Source organism: Hyla sarda, chromosome 1 (assembly GCF_029499605.1).
Source record: "Hyla sarda isolate aHylSar1 chromosome 1, aHylSar1.hap1, whole genome shotgun sequence".
NCBI classification, from domain to species: domain Eukaryota; kingdom Metazoa; phylum Chordata; class Amphibia; order Anura; family Hylidae; genus Hyla; species Hyla sarda.
The window spans coordinates 3,431,523-3,444,800 of NC_079189.1; the positions used below are offsets into that span (position 1 = coordinate 3,431,523).

Below are 13,278 nucleotides of genomic sequence, written 5' to 3' on the forward strand. Positions count from 1 at the left end.
TTGCTCAGCCTTCCCTTACACAGCTCCCCCTGGTGGCTCATCCTTTCCTTACATAGCTCCCCCTGGTTGCTCAGCCTTCCCTTACATAGCTCCCCCCCCCTGGTTGCTCAGCCTTCCCTTACATAGCTCCCCCTGGAGGCGTGGCCTTCCCTTACATAGCTCCCTCTGGTGGCTCAGCCTCCCCTCACATAGCTCCCCCTGGTGGCTCAGCCTTCCCTTACATAGCCCTCCCTTGTTGCTCGGCCTTCCCTTACATAGCTCCCCCTGGTTGCTCAGTCTTCCCTTACATAGCTCCCCCTGGTGGCTCAGCCTTTCCTTACATCGCTCCCCCTGGTGGCTCAGTCTCCCCTTACATAGCTCCCCCTGGTGGCTCGGCCTTCCCTTACATAGCTCCCCCTGGTGGCTCGGCCTTCCCTTACATATCTCCCCCTGGTGGCTCAGCCTTCCCTTACATAGCTCCCTCTGGTAGCTCTACCTTCCCTTACATATCTCTCCCTGGTTGCCCGGCCTTCCCTTCATAGCTCCCCCTGGTTGCTCAGCCTTCCCTTACATAGCTCCCCTTGGTGGCTCATCCTTTCCTTACATAGCTCCCCTTGGTGGCTCAGCCTTCCCTTACATAGCTCCCCCTGGTGGCTCAGCCTTCCCTTACATTGCTCCCCCTGGTGGCTCAGCCTTCCCTTACATAGCTCCCCCTGGGGGCTCGGCCTTCCCTTACATAGCTCCCCCTGGTGGCTCAGCCTTCCCTTACATAGCTCCCCCCCCTGGTGGCTCAGCCTTCCCTTGCATAGCTCCCCCTGGTATCTCTGCCTTACCTTACCTAGCTCCCCCTGGTGGCTCAGCCTTTCCTTACATAGCTCCCCCTGGTGGCTCTGCCTTCCCTTACATAGCTCCCCCTGGTGGCTCTGACTCCCCTTACATAGCTCCACCTGGTGGATCAGCCTTCCCTTACATAGCTCCCCCTGGCGGCTCATCATTTCCTTACATAGCTCCCCCTGGGTTGCTCACCCTTCCCTTACATAGCTCCCCCTGGTGGCTCATCCTTCCCTTACATAGCTCCCTCTGGTGTTTCAGCCTTCTCTTACATAGCTCCCCCTGGTAGCTCGGCCTTCCCTTACATAGCTTCCCCTGGTGGCTCATGCTTTCCTTACATAGCTCCCCCTGGTGGCTCATCCTTTCCTTACTTAGCTCCCCCTGGTTGCTTAGCCTTCCCTTACATAGCTCCCCCTGGTTGCTCAGCCTTCCCTTACACAGCTCCCCCTGGTGGCTCATCCTTTCCTTACATAGCTCCCCCTGGTTGCTCAGCCTTCCCTTACATAGCTCCCCCCCCTGGTTGCTCAGCCTTCCCTTACATAGCTCCCCCTGGAGGCGTGGCCTTCCCTTACATAGCTCCCTCTGGTGGCTCAGCCTCCCCTCACATAGCTCCCCCTGGTGGCTCAGCCTTCCCTTACATAGCCCTCCCTTGTTGCTCGGCCTTCCCTTACATAGCTCCCCCTGGTTGCTCAGTCTTCCCTTACATAGCTCCCCTTGGTGGCTCAGCCTTCCCTTACATAGCTCCCCCTGGTGGCTCAGCCTTCCCTTACATTGCTCCCCCTGGTGGCTCAGCCTTCCCTTACATAGCTCCCCCTGGGGGCTCGGCCTTCCCTTACATAGCTCCCCCTGGTGGCTCAGCCTTCCCTTACATAGCTCCCCCTGGTGGCTCAGCCTTCCCTTGCATAGCTCCCCCTGGTATCTCTGCCTTCCCTTACATAGCTCCCCCTGGTGGCTCAGCCTTTCCTTACATAGCTCCCCCTGGTGGCTCTGCCTTCCCTTACATAGCTCCCCCTGGTGGCTCTGACTCCCCTTACATAGCTCCACCTGGTGGATCAGCCTTCCCTTACATAGCTCCCCCTGGCGGCTCATCATTTCCTTACATAGCTCCCCCTGGGTTGCTCAGCCTTCCCTTACATAGCTCCCCCTGGTGGCTCATCCTTCCCTTACATAGCTCCCTCTGGTGTTTCAGCCTTCTCTTACATAGCTCCCCCTGGTAGCTCGGCCTTCCCTTACATAGCTCCCCCTGGTGGCTCATGCTTTCCTTACATAGCTCCCCCTGGTGGCTCATCCTTTCCTTACTTAGCTCCCCCTGGTTGCTTAGCCTTCCCTTACATAGCTCCCCCTGGTTGCTCAGCCTTCCCTTACACAGCTCCCCCTGGTGGCTCATCCTTTCCTTACATAGCTCCCCCTGGTTGCTCAGCCTTCCCTTACATAGCTCCCCCCCCTGGTTGCTCAGCCTTCCCATACATAGCTCCCCCTGGAGGCGTGGCCTTCCCTTACATAGCTCCCTCTGGTGGCTCAGCCTCCCCTCACATAGCTCCCCCTGGTGGCTCAGCCTTCCCTTACATAGCCCTCCCTTGTTGCTCGGCCTTCCCTTACATAGCTCCCCCTGGTTGCTCAGTCTTCCCTTACATAGCTCCCCCTGGTGGCTCAGCCTTCCCTTACATAGCTCCCCCTGGTGGCTCATCCTTCCCTTACATAGCTCCCTCTGGTGTTTCAGCCTTCTCTTACATAGCTCCCCCTGGTAGCTCGGCCTTCCCTTACATAGCTCCCCCTGGTGGCTCATGCTTTCCTTACATAGCTCCCCCTGGTGGCTCATCCTTTCCTTACTTAGCTCCCCCTGGTTGCTTAGCCTTCCCTTACATAGCTCCCCCTGGTTGCTCAGCCTTCCCTTACACAGCTCCCCCTGGTGGCTCATCCTTTCCTTACATAGCTCCCCCTGGTTGCTCAGCCTTCCCTTACATAGCTCCCCCCCCTGGTTGCTCAGCCTTCCCATACATAGCTCCCCCTGGAGGCGTGGCCTTCCCTTACATAGCTCCCTCTGGTGGCTCAGCCTCCCCTCACATAGCTCCCCCTGGTGGCTCAGCCTTCCCTTACATAGCCCTCCCTTGTTGCTCGGCCTTCCCTTACATAGCTCCCCCTGGTTGCTCAGTCTTCCCTTACATAGCTCCCCCTGGTGGCTCAGCCTTTCCTTACATCGCTCCCCCTGGTGGCTCAGTCTCCCCTTACATAGCTCCCCCTGGTGGCTCGGCCTTCCCTTACATAGCTCCCCCTGGTGGCTCGGCCTTCCCTTACATAGCTCCCCCTGGAGGCTCGGCTTTCCCTTACATATCTCCCCCTGGTGGCTCAGCCTTCCCTTACATAGCTCCCTCTGGTAGCTCTACCTTCCCTTACATATCTCTCCCTGGTTGCCCGGCTTTCCCTTCATAGCTCCCCCTGGTTGCTCAGCCTTCCCTTACATAGCTCCCCTTGGTGGCTCATCCTTTCCTTACATAGCTCCCCTTGGTGGCTCAGCCTTCCCTTACATAGCTCCCCCTGGTGGCTCAGCCTTTCCTTACATCGCTTCCCCATTGTGGCTCAGTCTCCCCTTACATAGCTCCCCTGGTGTCTCAGCCTTCACTTACATAGCTCCTCCTGGTGGCTCGGCCTTCCCTTACATAGCTCCCCCTGGTGGCTCAGCCTCCCCTCACATAGCTCCCTCTGGTAGCTCTACCTTCCCTTACATAGCTCCCCCTGGTGGCTCACCTTCCCTTACATAGCCCTACCTTGTTGCTCGGCCTTCCCTTACATAGCTCTCCCTGGTTGCTCGGCCTTCCCTTACATAACTCCCCCTGGTGGCTCATCCTTTCCTTACATAGCTCCCCCTGGTGGCTCAGGCTTCCCTTACATAGCTCCCTCTGGTGGCTCAGACTTCCCTTACATAGCTCCCCCTGGTTGCTCAGCCTTCCCTTACATGGCTCCCTCTGGTGGCTCAGCCTTCCCTTACATAGCTTCCCCTTGTGACTCAGCCTTCCCTTACATAGCTCCCCATGGTGGCTCGGTCTTCCCTTACATAGCTCCCCTTGGTGGCTCAGCCTTTCCTTACATGGCTCCCCCTTGTGGCTCTGCCTTCCCTTACATAGCTCCCCTTGGTGGCTCTGCCTTTCCTTACATGGCTCCCCCTCGTGGCTCTGCCTTCCCTTACATAGCTCCCCCTGGTGGCTCATCCTTTCCTTACATAGCTCCCCCTGGTGGCTCAGCTTTCCCTTACATAGCTTCCCCTGGTGGCTCATCCTTTCCTGACATAGCTCCCCCTGGTGGCTCAGCCTTTCCTGACATAGCTCCCCCTGGTGGCTCAGCCTTCCCTGACATGGCTCCCCCTGGTGTCTCAGCCTTCCCTTACATAGCTCCCCCTGGTGGCTCAGCCTTCCCTTACATGGCTCCATCTGGTGGCTCAGCCTTCCCTTACATAGCTCCCCCTGGTGGATCGCCTTCCCTTACATAGCTCCCCCTGGTGGCTCAGCCTTCCCTTACATGGCTCCATCTGGTGGCTCAGCCTTCCCTTACATAGCTTCCCCTGGTGGCTCAACCTTTCCTGACATAGCTCCCCCTGGTGGCTCAGCCTTTCCTGACATAGCTCCCCCTGGTGGCTCAGCCTTCCCTGACATGGCTCCCCCTGGTGTCTCAGCCTTTCCTTACATAGCTCCCCCTGGTGACTCAGCCTTCCCTTAAATAGCTTCTCCTGGTGGCTCTGCCTTCCCTTACATAGCTCCCCCTGGTGGCTCATCCTTTCCTTACATAGATCCCCTATGTTGCTCAGCCTTCCCTTACATAGCTCCCCCTGGTGGCTCAGCCTTCCCTTACATAGCTCCCCCTGGTGGCTTAGCCTTCCCTTACATAGCTCCCCCTGGTGGCTCAGCTTTCCCTAACATAGCACCCCCTGGTGGCTCAGCCTTCCAATACATAGTTCCTCCTGGTGGCTCAGCCTTCCCTTGCATAGCTCCCTCTGATGGCTCAGCCTTCCCTTACATGGCTCCCTCTGGTGGCTCCGCTTTCCCTTACAGAGCTCCCCCTGGTGGCTCTGCCCTCCCTTACAGAGCTCCCCCTGGTAGCTCTCCCTTCCCTTACATAGCTCCCCCTTGTGGATCACCTTCCCTTACATAGCTCCCCCTGGTGGCTCAGCCTTCCCTTACATGGCTCCCTCTGGTGGCTCCGCCTTCCCCACATAGCTCCCCCTGGAGGCTCTGCCTTCCCTTACATAGCTCCCCTTGTTGGCTCATCCGTTCCTTACATAGCTCCACCTGGTGGCTCGGCCTTCCCTTACATAGCTCCCCTTGGTGGCTCATCCTTTCCTTACATGGCTCCCCCTTGTGGCTCTGCCTTCCCTTACATAGCTTCCCTCGTGACTCTGCCTTCCCTTACATAGCTCCCCCTGGTGGCTCATCCTTTCCTTACATAGATCTCCCTGATGGCTCAACGTTCCCTTACATAGCTCCCCCTATGTTGCTCAGCCTTCCCTTACATAGCTCCCCCTGGTGGCTCTGCCTTCCCTTACAGAGCTCCCCCTGGTAGCTCTCCCTTCCCTTACATAGCTCCCCCTTGTGGATCACCTTCTCTTACATAGCTCCCCCTGGTGGATCAGCCTTCCCTTACATGGCTCCCTCTGGTGGCTCCGCCTTCCCTTACATGGCTCCCCCTGGAGGCTCTGCCTTCCCTTACATAGCTCCCCTTGTTGGCTCATCCTTTCCTTACAATACTCCCCCTTGTGGCTCTGCCTTCCCTTACATGGCTCCCTCTGGTGGCTCAGCCTTCCCTTACATATCTCCCCCAGGTGGCTCAGCTTTTCCTGACATAGCTCCCCCTGGAGGCTCAGCCTTCCCTTACATGGCTCCATCTGGTGGCTCAGCCTTCCCTTACTTAGCTCCCCCTGGTGGCTCAGCCTTCCCTTACATAGCTCCATCTGGTGTCTCAGCCTTCCCTTACATAGCTCCCCCTGGTGGATCACCTTCCCTTACATAGCTCCCCCTGGTGGCTCAGCCTTCCCCTACATTGCTCCATCTGGTGGCTCAGCCTTCCCTTACATAGCTCCCCCTTGTGGATCACCTTCCCTTACATAGCTCCCCCTGTTGGCTCAGCCTTCCCTTACATGGCTCCATCTAGTGGCTCAGCCTTCCCTTACATAGCTCCCCCTGGTGGATCACCTTCTCTTACATAGCTCCCCCTGGTGGCTCAGCCTTCCCTTACATGGCTCCATCTGGTGGCTCAGCCTTCCCTTACATAGCTTCCCCTGGTGGCTCATCCTTTCCTGACATAGCTCCCCCTGGTGGCTCAGCCTTTCCTGACATAGCTCCCCCTGGTGGCTCAGCCTTCCCTGACATGGCTCCCCCTGGTGTCTCAGCCTTCCCTTACATAGCTCCCCCTGGTGGCTCAGCCTTCCCTTACATGGCTCCATCTGGTGTCTCAGCCTTCCCTTACATAGCTCCCCCTGGTGGATCGCCTTCCCTTACATAGCTCCCCCTGGTGGCTCAGCCTTCCCTTACATGGCTCCATCTGGTGGCTCAGCCTTCCCTTACATAGCTTCCCCTGGTGGCTCAGCCTTTCCTGACATAGCTCCCCCTGGTGGCTCAGCCTTTCCTGACATAGCTCCCCCTGGTGGCTCAGCCTTCCCTGACATGGCTCCCCCTGGTGTCTCAGCCTTTCCTTACATAGCTCCCCCTGGTGACTCAGCCTTCCCTTAAATAGCTTCTCCTGGTGGCTCTGCCTTCCCTTACATAGCTCCCCCTGGTGGCTCATCCTTTCCTTACATAGATCCCCTATGTTGCTCAGCCTTCCCTTACATAGCTCCCCCTGGTGGCTCAGCCTTCCCTTACATAGCTCCCCCTGGTGGCTTAGCCTTCCCTTACATAGCTCCCCCTGGTGGCTCAGCCTTCCAATACATAGTTCCTCCTGGTGGCTCAGCCTTCCCTTGCATAGCTCCCTCTGATGGCTCAGCCTTCCCTTACATGGCTCCCTCTGGTGGCTCCGCTTTCCCTTACAGAGCTCCCCCTGGTGGCTCTGCCCTCCCTTACAGAGCTCCCCCTGGTAGCTCTCCCTTCCCTTACATAGCTCCCCCTTGTGGATCACCTTCCCTTACATAGCTCCCCCTGGTGGCTCAGCCTTCCCTTACATGGCTCCCTCTGGTGGCTCTGCCTTCCCTTACATAGCTCCCCTTGTTGGCTCATCCTTTCCTTACATAGCTCCACCTGGTGGCTCGGCCTTCCCTTACATAGCTCCCCTTGGTGGCTCATCCTTTCCTTACATGGCTCCCCCTTGTGGCTCTGCCTTCCCTTACATAGCTCCCCCTGGTGGCTCATCCTTTCCTTACATAGATCTCCCTGATGGCTCAGCGTTCCCTTACATAGCTCCCCCTATGTTGCTCAGCCTTCCCTTACATAGCTCCCCCTGGTGGCTCTGCCTTCCCTTACAGAGCTCCCCCTGGTAGCTCTCCCTTCCCTTACATAGCTCCCCCTTGTGGATCACCTTCTCTTACATAGCTCCCCCTGGTGGCTCAGCCTTCCCTTACATGGCTCCCTCTGGTGGCTCCGCCTTCCCTTACATAGCTCCCCCTGGAGGCTCTGCCTTCCCTTACATAGCTCCCCTTCTTGGCTCATCCTTTCCTTACAATACTCCCCCTTGTGGCTCTGCCTTCCCTTACATGGCTCCCTCTGGTGGCTCAGCCTTCCCTTACATGTAAGGGAAGGCTCAGCCTTCCCTTACATATCTCCCCCTGGTGGCTCAGCTTTTCCTGACATAGCTCCCCCTGGAGGCTCAGCCTTCCCTTACATGGCTCCATCTGGTGGCTCAGCCTTCCCTTACATAGCTCCCCCTGGTGGCTCAGCCTTCCCTTACATGGCTCCATCTGGTGGCTCATCCTTCCCTTACATAGCTCCCCCTGGTGGATCACCTTCCCTTACATAGCTCCCCCTGTTGGCTCAGCCTTCCCTTACATGGGTCCATCTGGTGGCTCAGCCTTCCCTTACATAGCTCCCCCTGGTGGATCACCTTCCCTTACATAGCTCCCCCTGGTGGCTCAGCCTTCCCTTACATGGCTCCATCTGGTGGCTCAGCCTTCCCTTACATAGCTTCCCCTGGTGGCTCATCCTTTCCTGACATAGCTCCCCCTGGTGGCTCAGCCTTTCCTGACATAGCTCCCCCTGGTGGCTCAGCCTTCCCTGACATGGCTCCCACTGGTGTCTCAGCCTTCCCTTACATAGCTCCCCCTGGTGGCTCAGCCTTCCCTTACATGGCTCCATCTGGTGGCTCAGCCTTCCCTTACATAGCTCCCCCTGGTGGATCACCTTCCCTTACATAGCTCCCCCTGGTGGCTCAGCCTTCCCTTACATGGCTCCATCTGGTGGCTCAACCTTTCCTGACATAGCTCCCCCTGGTGGCTCAGCCTTTCCTGACATAGCTCCCCCTGGTGGCTCAGCCTTCCCTGACATGGCTCCCCCTGGTGTCTCAGCCTTTCCTTACATAGCTCCCCCTGGTGACTCAGCCTTCCCTTAAATAGCTTCTCCTGGTGGCTCTGCCTTCCCTTACATAGCTCCCCCTGGTGGCTCATCCTTTCCTTACATAGATCCCCTATGTTGCTCAGCCTTCCCTTACATAGCTCCCCCTGGTGGCTCAGCCTTCCCTTACATAGCTCCCCCTGGTGGCTTAGCCTTCCCTTACATAGCTCCCCCTGGTGGCTCAGCTTTCCCTAACATAGCACCCCCTGGTGGCTCAGCCTTCCAATACATAGTTCCTCCTGGTGGCTCAGCCTTCCCTTGCATAGCTCCCTCTGATGGCTCAGCCTTCCCTTACATGGCTCCCTCTGGTAGCTCTGCTTTCCCTTACAGAGCTCCCCCTGGTGGCTCTGCCCTCCCTTACAGAGCTCCCCCTGGTAGCTCTCCCTTCCCTTACATAGCTCCCCCTTGTGGATCACCTTCCCTTACATAGCTCCCCCTGGTGGCTCAGCCTTCCCTTACATGGCTCCCTCTGGTGGCTCCGCCTTCCCCACATAGCTCCCCCTGGAGGCTCTGCCTTCCCTTACATAGCTCCCCTTGTTGGCTCATCCGTTCCTTACATAGCTCCACCTGGTGGCTCGGCCTTCCCTTACATAGCTCCCCTTGGTGGCTCATCCTTTCCTTACATGGCTCCCCCTTGTGGCTCTGCCTTCCCTTACATAGCTTCCCTCGTGACTCTGCCTTCCCTTACATAGCTCCCCCTGGTGGCTCATCCTTTCCTTACATAGATCTCCCTGATGGCTCAACGTTCCCTTACATAGCTCCCCCTATGTTGCTCAGCCTTCCCTTACATAGCTCCCCCTGGTGGCTCTGCCTTCCCTTACAGAGCTCCCCCTGGTAGCTCTCCCTTCCCTTACATAGCTCCCCCTTGTGGATCACCTTCTCTTACATAGCTCCCCCTGGTGGATCAGCCTTCCCTTACATGGCTCCCTCTGGTGGCTCCGCCTTCCCTTACATGGCTCCCCCTGGAGGCTCTGCCTTCCCTTACATAGCTCCCCTTGTTGGCTCATCCTTTCCTTACAATACTCCCCCTTGTGGCTCTGCCTTCCCTTACATGGCTCCCTCTGGTGGCTCAGCCTTCCCTTACATATCTCCCCCAGGTGGCTCAGCTTTTCCTGACATAGCTCCCCCTGGAGGCTCAGCCTTCCCTTACATGGCTCCATCTGGTGGCTCAGCCTTCCCTTACTTAGCTCCCCCTGGTGGCTCAGCCTTCCCTTACATAGCTCCATCTGGTGTCTCAGCCTTCCCTTACATAGCTCCCCCTGGTGGATCACCTTCCCTTACATAGCTCCCCCTGGTGGCTCAGCCTTCCCCTACATTGCTCCATCTGGTGGCTCAGCCTTCCCTTACATAGCTCCCCCTTGTGGATCACCTTCCCTTACATAGCTCCCCCTGTTGGCTCAGCCTTCCCTTACATGGCTCCATCTAGTGGCTCAGCCTTCCCTTACATAGCTCCCCCTGGTGGATCACCTTCTCTTACATAGCTCCCCCTGGTGGCTCAGCCTTCCCTTACATGGCTCCATCTGGTGGCTCAGCCTTCCCTTACATAGCTTCCCCTGGTGGCTCATCCTTTCCTGACATAGCTCCCCCTGGTGGCTCAGCCTTTCCTGACATAGCTCCCCCTGGTGGCTCAGCCTTCCCTGACATGGCTCCCCCTGGTGTCTCAGCCTTCCCTTACATAGCTCCCCCTGGTGGCTCAGCCTTCCCTTACATGGCTCCATCTGGTGGCTCAGCCTTCCCTTACATAGCTCCCCCTGGTGGATCGCCTTCCCTTACATAGCTCCCCCTGGTGGCTCAGCCTTCCCTTACATGGCTCCATCTGGTGGCTCAGCCTTCCCTTACATAGCTTCCCCTGGTGGCTCAGCCTTTCCTGACATAGCTCCCCCTGGTGGCTCAGCCTTTCCTGACATAGCTCCCCCTGGTGGCTCAGCCTTCCCTGACATGGCTCCCCCTGGTGTCTCAGCCTTTCCTTACATAGCTCCCCCTGGTGACTCAGCCTTCCCTTAAATAGCTTCTCCTGGTGGCTCTGCCTTCCCTTACATAGCTCCCCCTGGTGGCTCATCCTTTCCTTACATAGATCCCCTATGTTGCTCAGCCTTCCCTTACATAGCTCCCCCTGGTGGCTCAGCCTTCCCTTACATAGCTCCCCCTGGTGGCTTAGCCTTCCCTTACATAGCTCCCCCTGGTGGCTCAGCCTTCCAATACATAGTTCCTCCTGGTGGCTCAGCCTTCCCTTGCATAGCTCCCTCTGATGGCTCAGCCTTCCCTTACATGGCTCCCTCTGGTGGCTCCGCTTTCCCTTACAGAGCTCCCCCTGGTGGCTCAGCCTTCCCTTACATGGCTCCATCTGGTGGCTCAGCCTTCCCTTACATAGCTTCCCCTGGTGGCTCAGCCTTTCCTGACATAGCTCCCCCTGGTGGCTCAGCCTTTCCTGACATAGCTCCCCCTGGTGGCTCAGCCTTCCCTGACATGGCTCCCCCTGGTGTCTCAGCCTTTCCTTACATAGCTCCCCCTGGTGACTCAGCCTTCCCTTAAATAGCTTCTCCTGGTGGCTCTGCCTTCCCTTACATAGCTCCCCCTGGTGGCTCATCCTTTCCTTACATAGATCCCCTATGTTGCTCAGCCTTCCCTTACATAGCTCCCCCTGGTGGCTCAGCCTTCCCTTACATAGCTCCCCCTGGTGGATCGCCTTCCCTTACATAGCTCCCCCTGGTGGCTCAGCCTTCCCTTACATGGCTCCATCTGGTGGCTCAGCCTTCCCTTACATAGCTTCCCCTGGTGGCTCAGCCTTTCCTGACATAGCTCCCCCTGGTGGCTCAGCCTTTCCTGACATAGCTCCCCCTGGTGGCTCAGCCTTCCCTGACATGGCTCCCCCTGGTGTCTCAGCCTTTCCTTACATAGCTCCCCCTGGTGACTCAGCCTTCCCTTAAATAGCTTCTCCTGGTGGCTCTGCCTTCCCTTACATAGCTCCCCCTGGTGGCTCATCCTTTCCTTACATAGATCCCCTATGTTGCTCAGCCTTCCCTTACATAGCTCCCCCTGGTGGCTCAGCCTTCCCTTACATAGCTCCCCCTGGTGGCTTAGCCTTCCCTTACATAGCTCCCCCTGGTGGCTCAGCCTTCCAATACATAGTTCCTCCTGGTGGCTCAGCCTTCCCTTGCATAGCTCCCTCTGATGGCTCAGCCTTCCCTTACATGGCTCCCTCTGGTGGCTCCGCTTTCCCTTACAGAGCTCCCCCTGGTGGCTCTGCCCTCCCTTACAGAGCTCCCCCTGGTAGCTCTCCCTTCCCTTACATAGCTCCCCCTTGTGGATCACCTTCCCTTACATAGCTCCCCCTGGTGGCTCAGCCTTCCCTTACATGGCTCCCTCTGGTGGCTCTGCCTTCCCTTACATAGCTCCCCTTGTTGGCTCATCCTTTCCTTACATAGCTCCACCTGGTGGCTCGGCCTTCCCTTACATAGCTCCCCTTGGTGGCTCATCCTTTCCTTACATGGCTCCCCCTTGTGGCTCTGCCTTCCCTTACATAGCTCCCCCTGGTGGCTCATCCTTTCCTTACATAGATCTCCCTGATGGCTCAGCGTTCCCTTACATAGCTCCCCCTATGTTGCTCAGCCTTCCCTTACATAGCTCCCCCTGGTGGCTCTGCCTTCCCTTACAGAGCTCCCCCTGGTAGCTCTCCCTTCCCTTACATAGCTCCCCCTTGTGGATCACCTTCTCTTACATAGCTCCCCCTGGTGGCTCAGCCTTCCCTTACATGGCTCCCTCTGGTGGCTCCGCCTTCCCTTACATAGCTCCCCCTGGAGGCTCTGCCTTCCCTTACATAGCTCCCCTTCTTGGCTCATCCTTTCCTTACAATACTCCCCCTTGTGGCTCTGCCTTCCCTTACATGGCTCCCTCTGGTGGCTCAGCCTTCCCTTACATGTAAGGGAAGGCTCAGCCTTCCCTTACATATCTCCCCCTGGTGGCTCAGCTTTTCCTGACATAGCTCCCCCTGGAGGCTCAGCCTTCCCTTACATGGCTCCATCTGGTGGCTCAGCCTTCCCTTACATAGCTCCCCCTGGTGGCTCAGCCTTCCCTTACATGGCTCCATCTGGTGGCTCATCCTTCCCTTACATAGCTCCCCCTGGTGGATCACCTTCCCTTACATAGCTCCCCCTGTTGGCTCAGCCTTCCCTTACATGGGTCCATCTGGTGGCTCAGCCTTCCCTTACATAGCTCCCCCTGGTGGATCACCTTCCCTTACATAGCTCCCCCTGGTGGCTCAGCCTTCCCTTACATGGCTCCATCTGGTGGCTCAGCCTTCCCTTACATAGCTTCCCCTGGTGGCTCATCCTTTCCTGACATAGCTCCCCCTGGTGGCTCAGCCTTTCCTGACATAGCTCCCCCTGGTGGCTCAGCCTTCCCTGACATGGCTCCCACTGGTGTCTCAGCCTTCCCTTACATAGCTCCCCCTGGTGGCTCAGCCTTCCCTTACATGGCTCCATCTGGTGGCTCAGCCTTCCCTTACATAGCTCCCCCTGGTGGATCACCTTCCCTTACATAGCTCCCCCTGGTGGCTCAGCCTTCCCTTACATGGCTCCATCTGGTGGCTCAGCCTTCCCTTACATAGCTTCCCCTGGTGGCTCAGCCTTTCCTGACATAGCTCCCCCTGGTGGCTCAGCCTTCCCTGACATGGCTCCCCCTGGTGTCTCAGCCTTCCCTTACATAGCTCCCCCTGGTGACTCAGCCTTCCCTTAAATAGCTTCTCCTGGTGGCTCTGCCTTCCCTTACATAGCTCCCCCTGGTGGCTCATCCTTTCCTTACATAGATCCCCTATGTTGCTCAGCCTTCCCTTACATAGCTCCCCCTGGTGGCTCAGCCTTCCCTTACATAGCTCCCCCTGGTGGCTTAGCCTTCCCTTACATAGCTCCCCCTGGTGGCTCAGCTTCCCTTACATAGCTCCCCC

General features: G+C 57.7%; 2 protein-coding genes across 2 annotated transcripts in view; one reads left to right on the forward strand and one right to left on the reverse strand.

Annotated features, from left to right (window-relative positions):
* Positions 1–13,278, reverse strand: part of LOC130306231 (uncharacterized) — an 870,792-nt gene that overhangs the window by 313,999 nt on the left and 543,515 nt on the right. The gene's annotated exons all lie outside the window — the stretch shown is intronic.
* The window catches only part of LOC130299622 (zinc finger protein 271-like), a 118,904-nt gene that overhangs the window by 88,550 nt on the left and 17,076 nt on the right, over positions 1–13,278 (forward strand). The window lies entirely within an intron of this gene.